Source organism: Arachis duranensis, chromosome 7 (genome assembly GCF_000817695.3).
Source record: "Arachis duranensis cultivar V14167 chromosome 7, aradu.V14167.gnm2.J7QH, whole genome shotgun sequence".
In the NCBI taxonomy this organism is placed as follows: domain Eukaryota; kingdom Viridiplantae; phylum Streptophyta; class Magnoliopsida; order Fabales; family Fabaceae; genus Arachis; species Arachis duranensis.
The window spans coordinates 26,256,476-26,268,271 of record NC_029778.3 but is presented as its reverse complement, the minus strand read 5'-3'; the positions used below and the strand labels follow the sequence as shown (position 1 = coordinate 26,268,271).

Here is an 11,796-nt window from a genome sequence, read left to right as displayed (position 1 = left end):
ATAAAATAATTGTTTTAAAAATATATAAAAAATAATATTTAGTCATATTAAAAATAAAAATAAAAGGTCATTATAAATTATTTTTTTTGTTATTTTGAATATTCTACTGTGTGTATGAAATTATATTTTGATTATTTTAAATATTATAATAAGTGATTGTATATATATTTTTAGTTCCTATTAATATGTATAGATAATTTTTATTTAAAATTTTAAATATATCTAAACCAATTTAGATTAGTTAAGTGATAGCTTAGTCGTTCGCTTAAGTAAATATTGGGGGTTTGAATTTCATTTCGTATATGTGGTAATTCATTACCAGCCAATTGCAAACTGTTAAATGGAACTCAAATTCATGATGAATTAGTCCTTAATTTATTAGATATTGTAGAAAGTAAAAAAAATCTATACCAAAATTTTATTATATTTTTGTTCCTACTACTAAATTTTTCTGGGTCCGTCACTGATGACAAATATCTTTATATTTTAGGACAACCTGGACCTCCCCCACCTAAGTTTTTTCATCGTTGGTTATTTCACTCCCCTCTCTATCTTGCCTATTGTGTATCTACGCAATTTGCAAGAATTCTAAGTCAGATCATCCAATTAAGTAACATGGGGCGGTTGGTTAAGGTGATTTGATGTTTAACTCTTATCAAATAATCTAAAGCTACATTTTGAAGTGTAATTGTGATTATGATTGTAATTTTATGATTATATTGTTGCCACTATCTTAAATCTTAATATGTATTTTGAGTATTGTATTTAATTTGTTTTTGTATTTACAATTTGAATTTGAATTTGTTACACAATTCGTTTTGGCATGTTGTTGTTCTAGTGATCAAAGTATATAAATTGAAAATACATTACAATTATGACCAAATTTTGATATTAATAATATTAACTAAATTTATAATAATAAGATTCTTGAAATTTGACTTATAAATTATTAACAACTCATATTTAGACACTTATTATTAAGTAAAACGTATTGTATTTTTTATTAATTAAATAAATTTTAGTTCTTTATTTATTATATTTTTATATCAATATTTTATATTTAAATTATAGAATTTAAAATTTTTTATTTTTATCTTTAATAACAAGTAAATTTTAAAAAAATGTTGTATTTTTTACTTTTTCTAGGGTATATCAGTAATTGCCGTCACTAAACCATTAATCATAATATTTCTTGTTAAAGAAAGAAAAAGAGATTCCTGAAACAACTATATATTTTTTACTCTTAGGCCTTTCTCTTTTTAATCTACATCTGTATCTACAGAATTAGTTACTACTATAATAACAAGATGACACTGCACACAACATACATTTTTTTTTTTTAAAAAAAAGTGAGTTCAACACATAAAGTGAAGCAAACATAAACAAAAATAATAGAAAAATTAAGATAAAGATATAATATTATAAGATATAATCCGTTGTCATCTCTACCATTATCATCAATGGAAAAATTTAGGGGCCAGCAATTTTTGTGATTGTTAGCCATCACTTAGCCATCAATGATGATTTAATGGTGTGAGATTAGTGTGAGATTTCATCCAATGGCTCACCTTCCTCTGCTGGTTACATGCTGGCCAAAATTCAATAAAACTGCTGGCCCCCTAGCATTGCTCATCATCAATAATCAAACGGATTAATACCACATTATTCTTTATAACTCAAAAACGACTTATCTTTTATTCTATCAACACCTGTGTTAGATTTCTGAAAAATTTTATTATTCCATTTTAACTAAATATTTTATATAATCACAAAAAAATGTATCATTCACTTTTTTTACTCAGAATTACGACTAAACACTTCAATAATTCAATTCTCAAACAATTTTTTAATAATTCCTAAAATAACTTGTGTTCTATCTGCACATATCAACCAAAAGTACCATATCTATCAAATAAATTTACAACCAATAAACAAATGAGTGCACACAACATACATAAGCTAAAATAATTAACCATGTATAGCATAAGATTCTCTGTACCTGTGTGAAACATAAATTAAATTCTTTGAAGGTTCGTTAGACTAAATCTTAAATTGGAAGTTGGTACACGATTACATATGTTGCAGTAGTTATATTAATAGTGGTGACATAAGATTCTGACTTCTGAGGTATACGGCGAAGAAGAGAATTAACTAGTGTTTCCTTTAAGGGATGGGTTTCATTAATTTAATGTTATTGGGAATCTTTGCATCTTAAAATGCATAACTGTACTGCAACCATCTCAGTAAACTATTAGCTTAAATTTTGATATTTAATTTGAAAAGTTAACTTATTTAAAACTGTTTTTTCTTGCTGATTAGTCATTAGATAAAAAAAAAGTATATAGAAGCAAAAATTTGCCAAATAAAAATTAAACAAAATCACATTAATTTATATTATTAATTAATTAATTTTAAATTTTTTTAAATTCAAAATTTAAAAAATTTAAAAATTAAGTAACCTAATTAAAATCGATAAAAATATTTCTCTTCTCTCTCACATTAACCTACTAATATCCACTACAACATTTTGGGTCTATGGCCACGGTTTTTTTGGTCACGGTAAAAAACCGTGACCATAGACCCTCTATGGTCACGGTTTTTTAGGGTGACAAAAAAAAAAGCTATGGTCACGGTTTTTTTGGAAAGGGTGATCATAGAGTACCTATGGTCACGGTTTTTTAAAAAATGGTGCCCTAAAAGGGTCTATGGTCACGGTTTTGAGGGGTGACCTAAAGGGGTCTATGGTCACGGTTTTTTACAGTGACCAAAAGGGGACTATGGTCACGGTTTTTCAAAAAAGGGTAACCTAAAAGGGTCTATGATCACGGTTTTCGGGGGTGGCCTAAAGGGGTCTATGGTCACGGTTTTGGGGGGTGGCCTAAAAGGGTCTATGGTCACGGTTTTTGAGGTGACCTAAAGGGGTCTATGGTTACGGTTTTTTACAGTGACCAAAAAGGGGCTATGGTCACGGTTTTTTAAAAAGGGGTGACCTAAAAGGGTCTATGGTCACGGTTTTGGGGGGTGACCTAAAGGGGTCTATGGTCACGGTTTTGGGGGTGACCTAAAGGGGTCTATGGTCACGATTTTTTACAATTTTGGTGGGTGGCCTAAAAGTGTCTATGGTCACGGTTTTTGGGGGTGGCCTAAAAGAGTCTATGGTCACGGTTTTTCAAAAAGGGTGACCTAAAAGGGTCTATGGTCACGGTTTTGGGGGGTGACCTAAAGCGGTCTATGGTCACGATTTTAAGGGTGGCCTAAAAAGGTCTATGGTCACAGTTTTGGAGGGTGACCTAAAGGTGTCTATGGTCACGGTTATTTACAGTGACCAAAAAGGGTCTATGGTCACGGTTTTTCGGAAGGGTGGCCTAAAAGGGTCTATGGTCACGGTTTTGGGGGGTAGCCTAAAGGTGTCTATGGTCACGATTTTTTACAGTGACCAAAAAAGATCTATGGTCACAGTTTTTCGGAAGGGTGGCCTAAAAGGGTCTATGGTCACGGTTTTGGGAGTGATCTAAAGGAGTCTATAGTCATAGTTTTAATCATTTGAGTTTTAATTAATTAAAATTTTTAAGTATTTTTTATTAATTTAAATTTTTTTCTTTTTAAAATAAAAAAGTTTTAATAATATTCTTGGTATGTTAGATAAAATAAATTTGTAAAAAATAAAAATATAAGGCTCATTATATATAATATATCAATTTTATTATCTTAATTTAAAAAAATTAAAATAAACTCATTTTCTTAAGCTATGCTATAGTGGAAAACTGAAGGAAATAGAACCGCGTGAACTTAAGGAAATTGAAACAACCCCCCTTCTTTCTTTCCCCAATTCATAACCCTAGCCCCCATTGTCGCCGCCGTCCGAAGCTTGTTGGCGCCGCCGCCGTTCCAAGCTCTAAGGACATCGTCTTTATCTTCCTTGGCTTCTCCGTTCGTCGAAGGTTAGTGGCGTGGCGTCCGCTCTTGGGGTACTGCGCTCGTTAAGATCTCTCCTTACACCTTCTCCGTCGTCGCCATCGGCGTCTCCATCGGTGTCTCAGTTCTCATTGCTGCTTGGTACGCCGTTTTCCTTTTCCGTTTTAGATTTTGTTAATTTATTTTCCTGATAATCTTCTTTTTGGATTGCGAAGAGGGATTTACGTGCTGCAATCAAGGCTCCCCGAATCACTTCCACGAATCTCATTAGGTACGAGCCATATATGAAATAAAATTGTTGCTATTAGCCTTCTGTTGTGCTGATTTCACATGGTTCTTGGCACCTTGAGCTACTGATTTCATGAATCTCGGTGCATTTCAGTTCATTAATTAGTAATGGATTTGAAACTTAATTATAAAACTCGAATAATAATGTTAAGACATACTTGGCAAAATTTGAAGATATAGGTAAAGGAATTGCGTTTCATGAGTAAATATTCTCTTGATAAGCAAGCTTTTGAGAGTTCCCATTTTGTCACTCCATACTTGTGTTTTGCCAAAGCAGCAGGGTGGCTTTTAGACTTGTCAAATTCAGTAGCAAGTTCTTCACCAAGCCTTTAATTTGCCTATTCCTTTAACATTATTGTCCTTGTTCCAAATCCAAGTTGTAGATTTGTTTTTGATCCCTGGTCTGACGTACGCATTCAAATTCTTGCTTGCATTTAAACTCTTATACCAAGCCTTCTACCAATGTGTTCAATGTCTCAATCCTAGTTCAATTTATCTTATACCAATTTTTTTCTTTAACTATCTATGATTCTGAGTACCTTTTAACAGTCATATTCAAATTTTTTCAGGTCTTATTTTTCTATCCTCCATAAAAAAGTGGCCTTAAATGCCTGGATCTTCTCTCTTTTTGCTTCCCTGGAATATTGGAGGTTAGATGTATGGTTAATGAACTTTTATTTTTCCCATATTCAAATCAATAGCTAATGATATTCTTACTTGTATTTAAACTCTTGTCAATAGTAGTTTACATATGTATTTGTACAGTGAGCAGGAATAAAAAATTTATGTTCATACGATCATTTAGTTAAGTTTCAATATTTTTGGTTTCAATTATGGTCCATTGAGTGAACCCCTTCCATGAGTGACTTGAATGAAAAAAAAATACTTGTAAATTGACTTTAATATAAAAATACTAATTTTTGTGTTTGATTCTTAAGACTAAATGATACATTTCTAGCATAAAACCCATATCATAATTCCAACTAAATGATTTTTTATTTTTCAAAGGCTACAATTGAATTTGAATCCAGGTCACTAGACCCAAGTTCACTAGACTTATAATAGCCTTCTTACAAATAACTTTAGTAGAAATGTACACTAAAAGAAATGTGTAAATCATTTTTTTTATTTTCAACATATGTGCACATGAACTTATTACAATTTTCCTTCTGTGTAATAGGAACATCTTCAAAATTTGAAGCAAGCTGGATACAGTGATGATGAAGCGCTTCAAACGGTGTTTGGAAAGGAGAGACATGGTAGGGTTCGTTTCTATGGTCGATCAGTCACAAAATCCTCTCTTAAAAAGGATAAGCAAATCCGACAAATGCAACAACAACATGCTGAAGTGGTTTCAACTATGGAAAGAAATCAAAATAACTTGACTTCCAAGTTGGATGGTTTATCAAGCTTGATCAAAACGGTGTTGCAACAAGTTAATCCTGGTATGAGTGCGGAACAAGTGCAAGTAATGATAGAAGCTGCCCAACAATCTCCGCCTGATGCAAGTAGTGCACCAAATGATGCGAGGCGAAGCATTCCTCCTTCACTGGGATCGAACCATGTGTCAAAAGATATGGAAGTAAGTACTGTCAAAATGAGTAGTTAAATTAATAGTGGCTGATTGCTTAATAGTACCTGATTGTTATTGATGTTAATTTTATTGTTGATTTTATTGGCTAATTGGCTCCATGAGCACGTATTGAATAGAAGGGTAAGAAACTAATTACGAACTAAGATGCATAACCTACCATTGTTTCTCTTCAGAAGGTATAGAAAATTAGATAAAGCAATAATAATACATGAAGGTGAAGGGGTAGCAATCAGCATTGAATTAGTACTCAGTAATATATAGCAATCAGTATTATTATTATTTTAAAATTTACTTTGTCTATTGATTTCACACTCAATCTGGTTTTTCTGTTTCGCTGGTGTTGATTACTTGATTTGTTTGATGGGTTGGAAGCTAATAATAGTATTTTGGTATTACCTTGTTTTTTAAGCTTTTATTTTGGTTGTGGTTGTTTCTTTGTGCTGGATTTTTTTCAGTTTTAAGCGACTTCAACAGGGGAGTTGAAGTTCCACTCAAAGATAGATTAAAAACATATAAACATTACCAAATGGCTCAAAACCACATGCAAATGCTCCTTGTTATTTAGTGGTTGAAATTTTCATACTGATTGACTTACTTAACTTGTGCTCCATATTCATTACTCAACTGCACTGCATGCATCATCAAAAATATTTTTGTTCTGTTCTAACTTCTTTATTTCTTTTGCTAGCAGGAGGATATGATGTGAAGAAAATATGTTCAATACAAATATAAGATGGGATGGGTCTTATAATGATTTTGGTTATCTAAATGTATTATTTTGATGTCTTCTTTACATTTTGATAAGAGATTTTATTCGATAATACATGTAATGGATAAATTACACTCTATTTTGATTAGTGTTGTAATGGATATCTATTTTTTAATGAAACTTTTATGATTTACATTTATTGAATTTCTCATTCTTAGATTTATTTTGTGATTATCATCATTTTGGAATGTGATTATGCTTTAAAAAAAATTTATAAAATAAAACAGGTTACCATAGATAAGTTATGGCCACCGTTTTAAGGAGGGGTGACCATAGATAAGCTATGGCCACGGTGAAAACAGTGACTATAGATAAGGTTATGGTCACTATTTTAATGCGGGGTGACCATAGGCGCTATGGTCACGGTAAAAAACTGTGACCATAGATAAGGCTATGGTCACGGTTTTCATGTGGGGTGACCATAGAGGCTATGGTCACGGCCAAAACTGTGACCATAAATAAGGCTATCGTCACGGTTTTGGGAAGGGGTGACCATAGAGGCTATGGTCACGGTCAAAACCGTGACCATAGATATGGCTATGGTCACGGTTTTAGGTAGAGTGACCATAGAGGCTATGGTCACGGCCAAAACCGTGACCATAGATAAGGCTATGGTCACGGTTTTAGGAAGGGGTGACCATAGAGGCTATGATCACGGTCAAAACCGTGACCATAGATATGGCTATGGTCACGGTTTTTGGTTGAGTGACCATAGAGGCTATGGTCACGGCCAAAGGCTATGGTCACGGTTTTGGGAAGGGGTGACCATAGAGGCTATGGTCACGGTCAAAACCGTGACCATAGATATGGCTATGGTCACGGTTTTGGGTGGAGTGACCATAGAGGCTATGGTCACGGTTTTGGGAAGGGGTGACCATAGAGGCTATGGTCACGGCCAAAACCGTGACCATAGATGGGCTATGGTCACGGTTTTATCGCGTGACCATAGATTAACCTATGGTCACGGTAAAAAAAACGTGGCCTAAAGTGCCAGAATTTGAACATTACAACCGTGGCCATAGAAACCGTGACCATAGATAAAAAAACCGTGACCATAGGTCTATGGCCACGAGAGAATAGGCCACGGCAGAAAAACCGTGACCATAGGTCAAAAACCGTGACCATAGACCTATGGTCACCCTTTTCACTAGCTATGGTCACGGTTTTTCACCGTGACCATAGACCTTTTTTTTTGTAGTGATCCAACAATCACACACAGATCTCTCTCTTATCGTTAGGCTTTATCTGCCTCCCTATCACGATTGACTCCTCTTCTATCAGCGAGTCGCCGGAACCAACTCAATTTCCGCCAGCTTCCGCACTCCTCCATTACCGCCGCCACAACTTGCTTGTAACTGAAGAAGAATCTCTTCATCGCCACATCTATTCCCTGCATCGCTTGCAACACCTCCACCACACTCTCTTTTTTCGCATAAACCTTCATCGCGGTCTCCACTATTTCCGGCCCTCCCTTTGGATCAACCTCCACCTCCAATATCTCCGGCACCATCCTCTTCATCTCCCTACACATCTTCGTCACCTCCACTAGCTCCTTCGACCAGAAGCAATTATAGAGACTGCATATGGCTTCACCTATTCAAGACCAAGGTATCCCTCCTATCCAACAGCAGCCGGTTTATAATCTCAATCAACAACTTGGCCCAATTAACCACCATCCTACCCTGCAGCTAGTTCAATAAAGTTTGGCTCAGTAACTTTTCTCGCACATGCCCATATCTTTTATCACCGACATCTGCATTTTGGGATATTAGATGTCGTTTTGATAATTAAAGAGATTACAAATTACACACTTGATCTTAGTCAAAAGAAGTCTGTGAACAATTACAGAAATATAAAAAAACATTCATTTAATATAAAAAAATATCCTAATACTTAACAAAAAAATATCCAGATATATTTTAGTAAAAATAATTAAATATCTATAAAATTTAAAAAAAAATTTATGAAATTCTTAAAGAAATAGAGACATTCATATTTGTAATACAAAAAAATTCGAAAAATATATAAAAAAACATCCATTTAGTATGAAAAGAAACATTCTGATACTTAGAAGAAGAAACATCCATGTATATTAACTCGTAGAGATTTTAGATTCATCCAAAAATATTTGACTAATTTTTTACTAATACCCTTTTGATTTCCTAACATTGCTCTTAAATAAATTAAGATGATTAATATCCTTCTAATTTTTTTAATTTAAATTAATATTAACCAACTTTTTTTACACTAAAAATATTGATCCCGAATATTAATCTAATTATTATTTCCTTCTTTAATTATCAAGGCATGTATAAAATAAAATATAAAAACTGTTATGAATATATCAAAAATCAGTTGTTAAACTGAAAGAATAATCGAAGTGGAGCATATAACCGATAATTGCAAAGCATGATCAATAAAATCAAAACAATTCTTATGTCATATCTGATATAACCATCAATAACATGAGTTAATTATCACGCCACTTTTTAGTACAATAGAATAATCGAACAATACAGTCTACCACATTTATTATATTATTCTTAAAAATGATATTATTTTTATATAATCAAATATTTTATATAATTAAAAAATCAAATTAATTAATATTTATGCAATTTTTTTTAAAGACATACTTCATCAATTTTCAAAGTAACCTTTTAAAATACTTAAGATAGTTCACCTAATATGTTGATAAATATTAATTTTAAGATGAAAAATTATCTCAAAATTCTTCCCTAGGTAATACTAGCTTGTAAGTTTGCACCACAAGATTTGGTTTAGTGGCAATTAAGTTTTTCTTGTTAGAAGGTGTATTGGGTTTAGATTCCAGCTGAGGATGTTGTTTAAAAATTTATATTACTCATAATAGTGTGTGTTGTGTAAGTGTATAAAATATGAATGTATTGTTTAAAATTAAAGACTGTTCAATTCGCTTGACAAAAAAAATTTTATATAAAAGAAAACTAAAAAAGGTGTCATTATTAGGAGTTTCTAATACTGAATTAAAAATTTAAAATATTTTAGTGTGCCTCTGATATTATAATAGATGATATATAGTATGATATTCTTTAATTGGTAAAATTAATTATCCAATGTTTTATCAAGTTTATTTAATAAGTCATATAATAATAAGATTATATAGACACCAAAATTCAGTCGTCAATCAATTATTTATATTTCTGGATATATATAAATTTTATAAATAATATAGTCAAACATAATTTACATTTATAATTAGAAGAATAAGGTATTGTTTTTGTCCTCAACATTTGGAGTAAATTTTAAAATTGTCCCTAACGTTTCAATCGTCCTATTTAAATCCCTAACGTTTCAAAATTGATTCAATGCTGTCCTGCCATTATAGATCCGTTAACATAATTGACGGCGGAATAAAATTGTGACTATTTTAAAACGTTAGGGACTTAAATAGAATAAAAACGTTGGGGACAAAAACGATACATAGAAATAAATTTTAATTTTATCTTTTAATAATATCAATTTTTTACTATATATAATATTCAATTATTTTTAATCAAATATAAGTAAATTACACTTAATCACATTACTTTTATTATAAATAAATTTTTTTATATTTTTATATTAACTTATAACTTTAAGTGTAAAATTATAAAAAAATAAATTTATTTAGAATGAAAATAATGTGATTAAATATAATTTACTTAGATATGATTAAAAAATAATTGAATGTTATGTACAATAAAAAATTGATATTATTGAAGGAAAAAACTAAAATTTATTTCTATGTATCGTTTTTGTCCCTAATGTTTTCGTCCTATTTAAGTCTCTAACGTTTCAAAATCGTCTCAATTTTGTCCCGCCGTCAATTCTGTTAACGGATCCCTAACGGCAGGGCAATATTGAATCAATTTTAAAACGTTAAGAACTTAAATAGAATGATTGAAATGTTAGGAATAACTTTAAAATTTATTCCAAACATTGAGGACAAAAACGATACTTTACTCTAATTAAAAAGTAAGACTTAAGAAAGGTGAAATGTATATTTTTGGTGTGAACTATAATATAAGGTATAATAATCTATTTATAAGTATTAAATAATTATAAAATATAGTGGCGGTTAAGTTTTTATATTTATAAAAAATATTAGATATGCTATAGTAAAAAAAATGACGATTATCTCGATAATTGATTATTTAGTTGACAAATTAATAAACATAATACGAATAATTATATACAAATAGGTAGTTAAATTTTTATATTCATATTTTATGTTGTAATATACCATTCAATATGCTTATATTTTATAAAATGTAAGGAATTAACAACAAACTCCCTTACAAAATAGAATAATAATACTAAATCTTCTTAAAAAGAAATTATATATGTATAAAAGAACAAATGTTACTGAATACATGATCACATTATCTCATAGAGATCTGAGTGCTTCATTCTTTAAGTTTTATATATGAATTAAATGTTAAAGGTATGTGCTTGTGGAACTAATAAATTGCCCACAGATTTCAATCACTGAATTTATTTGTTAAATAATACTTTCCTATAAGTTAGTTATAGATGAATTTGACAATACGCACAGAAACATATAGTACGTTGAATATACCAATCAAATAATAATTAAGCCAGGTGTCATGAATTTTCCTAACTGATTAAGCGTTTGGTTTCTACACGAATTAGAGCTTAGGCAACGCATTTCTCATTTTCATGAAATATGATTGGGATGGATGAAACGTGGGGATCATACAAATCTGATCACTTTAATTTAACATTTTGCGTGTGAAAACTTGCTAATCAAACAAATTAAAGTTGATCACCACGTGGGATGTTAGGGACATCTCTAGTTTCTATGACCCAAAAAAAATGCTTAATCTGTTATGCATCATTTTCGTTTTGCTTGCATAAGATTGGAAAATGTTTTCTTTTCTTTTCTTTTCTTTTTTTCTTTCTTATGATTTTACCATTATATACCATCTTCCCCAAATAAGATGTAGTTAATTAATTAGTACAATGCTATGATCTATTAAGCAACATTTGGTGACAACTTGTATTAAGACACTCTTATGGCTTAAATTTGAAGTGTATATATATAGTAGATGGTTTATCGTATTATTTAAATTATAAGTTTTCACTATTTAATTATATAATAATTCAACCATGAATCATATATGTCATATTATCATGATAGTTAATCTTATCAAATTTCATAAAATTTGGACATCAATGATATGTAACT

At 31.1% G+C, this 11,796-nt stretch overlaps 1 long non-coding RNA gene across 3 annotated transcripts; it reads left to right on the top strand.

Annotated features, from left to right (window-relative positions):
• Positions 1 to 3,762: 3,762 nt before the first annotated feature.
• LOC107458426 (uncharacterized) lies at positions 3,763 to 6,723 on the top strand. 3 transcript variants are annotated; one of them, XR_008001306.1, is made up of 5 exons: positions 3,763 to 4,056; positions 4,131 to 4,186; positions 4,773 to 4,853; positions 5,384 to 5,785; positions 6,489 to 6,723. It is a non-coding gene; the product is annotated as an uncharacterized LOC107458426 (long non-coding RNA). The 3 variants fall into 3 exon arrangements; XR_008001308.1 differs by having other exon boundaries at positions 6,486 to 6,723; XR_008001307.1 differs by having other exon boundaries at positions 4,773 to 4,860.
• The last annotated feature ends 5,073 nt before the right edge of the window (positions 6,724 to 11,796 follow it).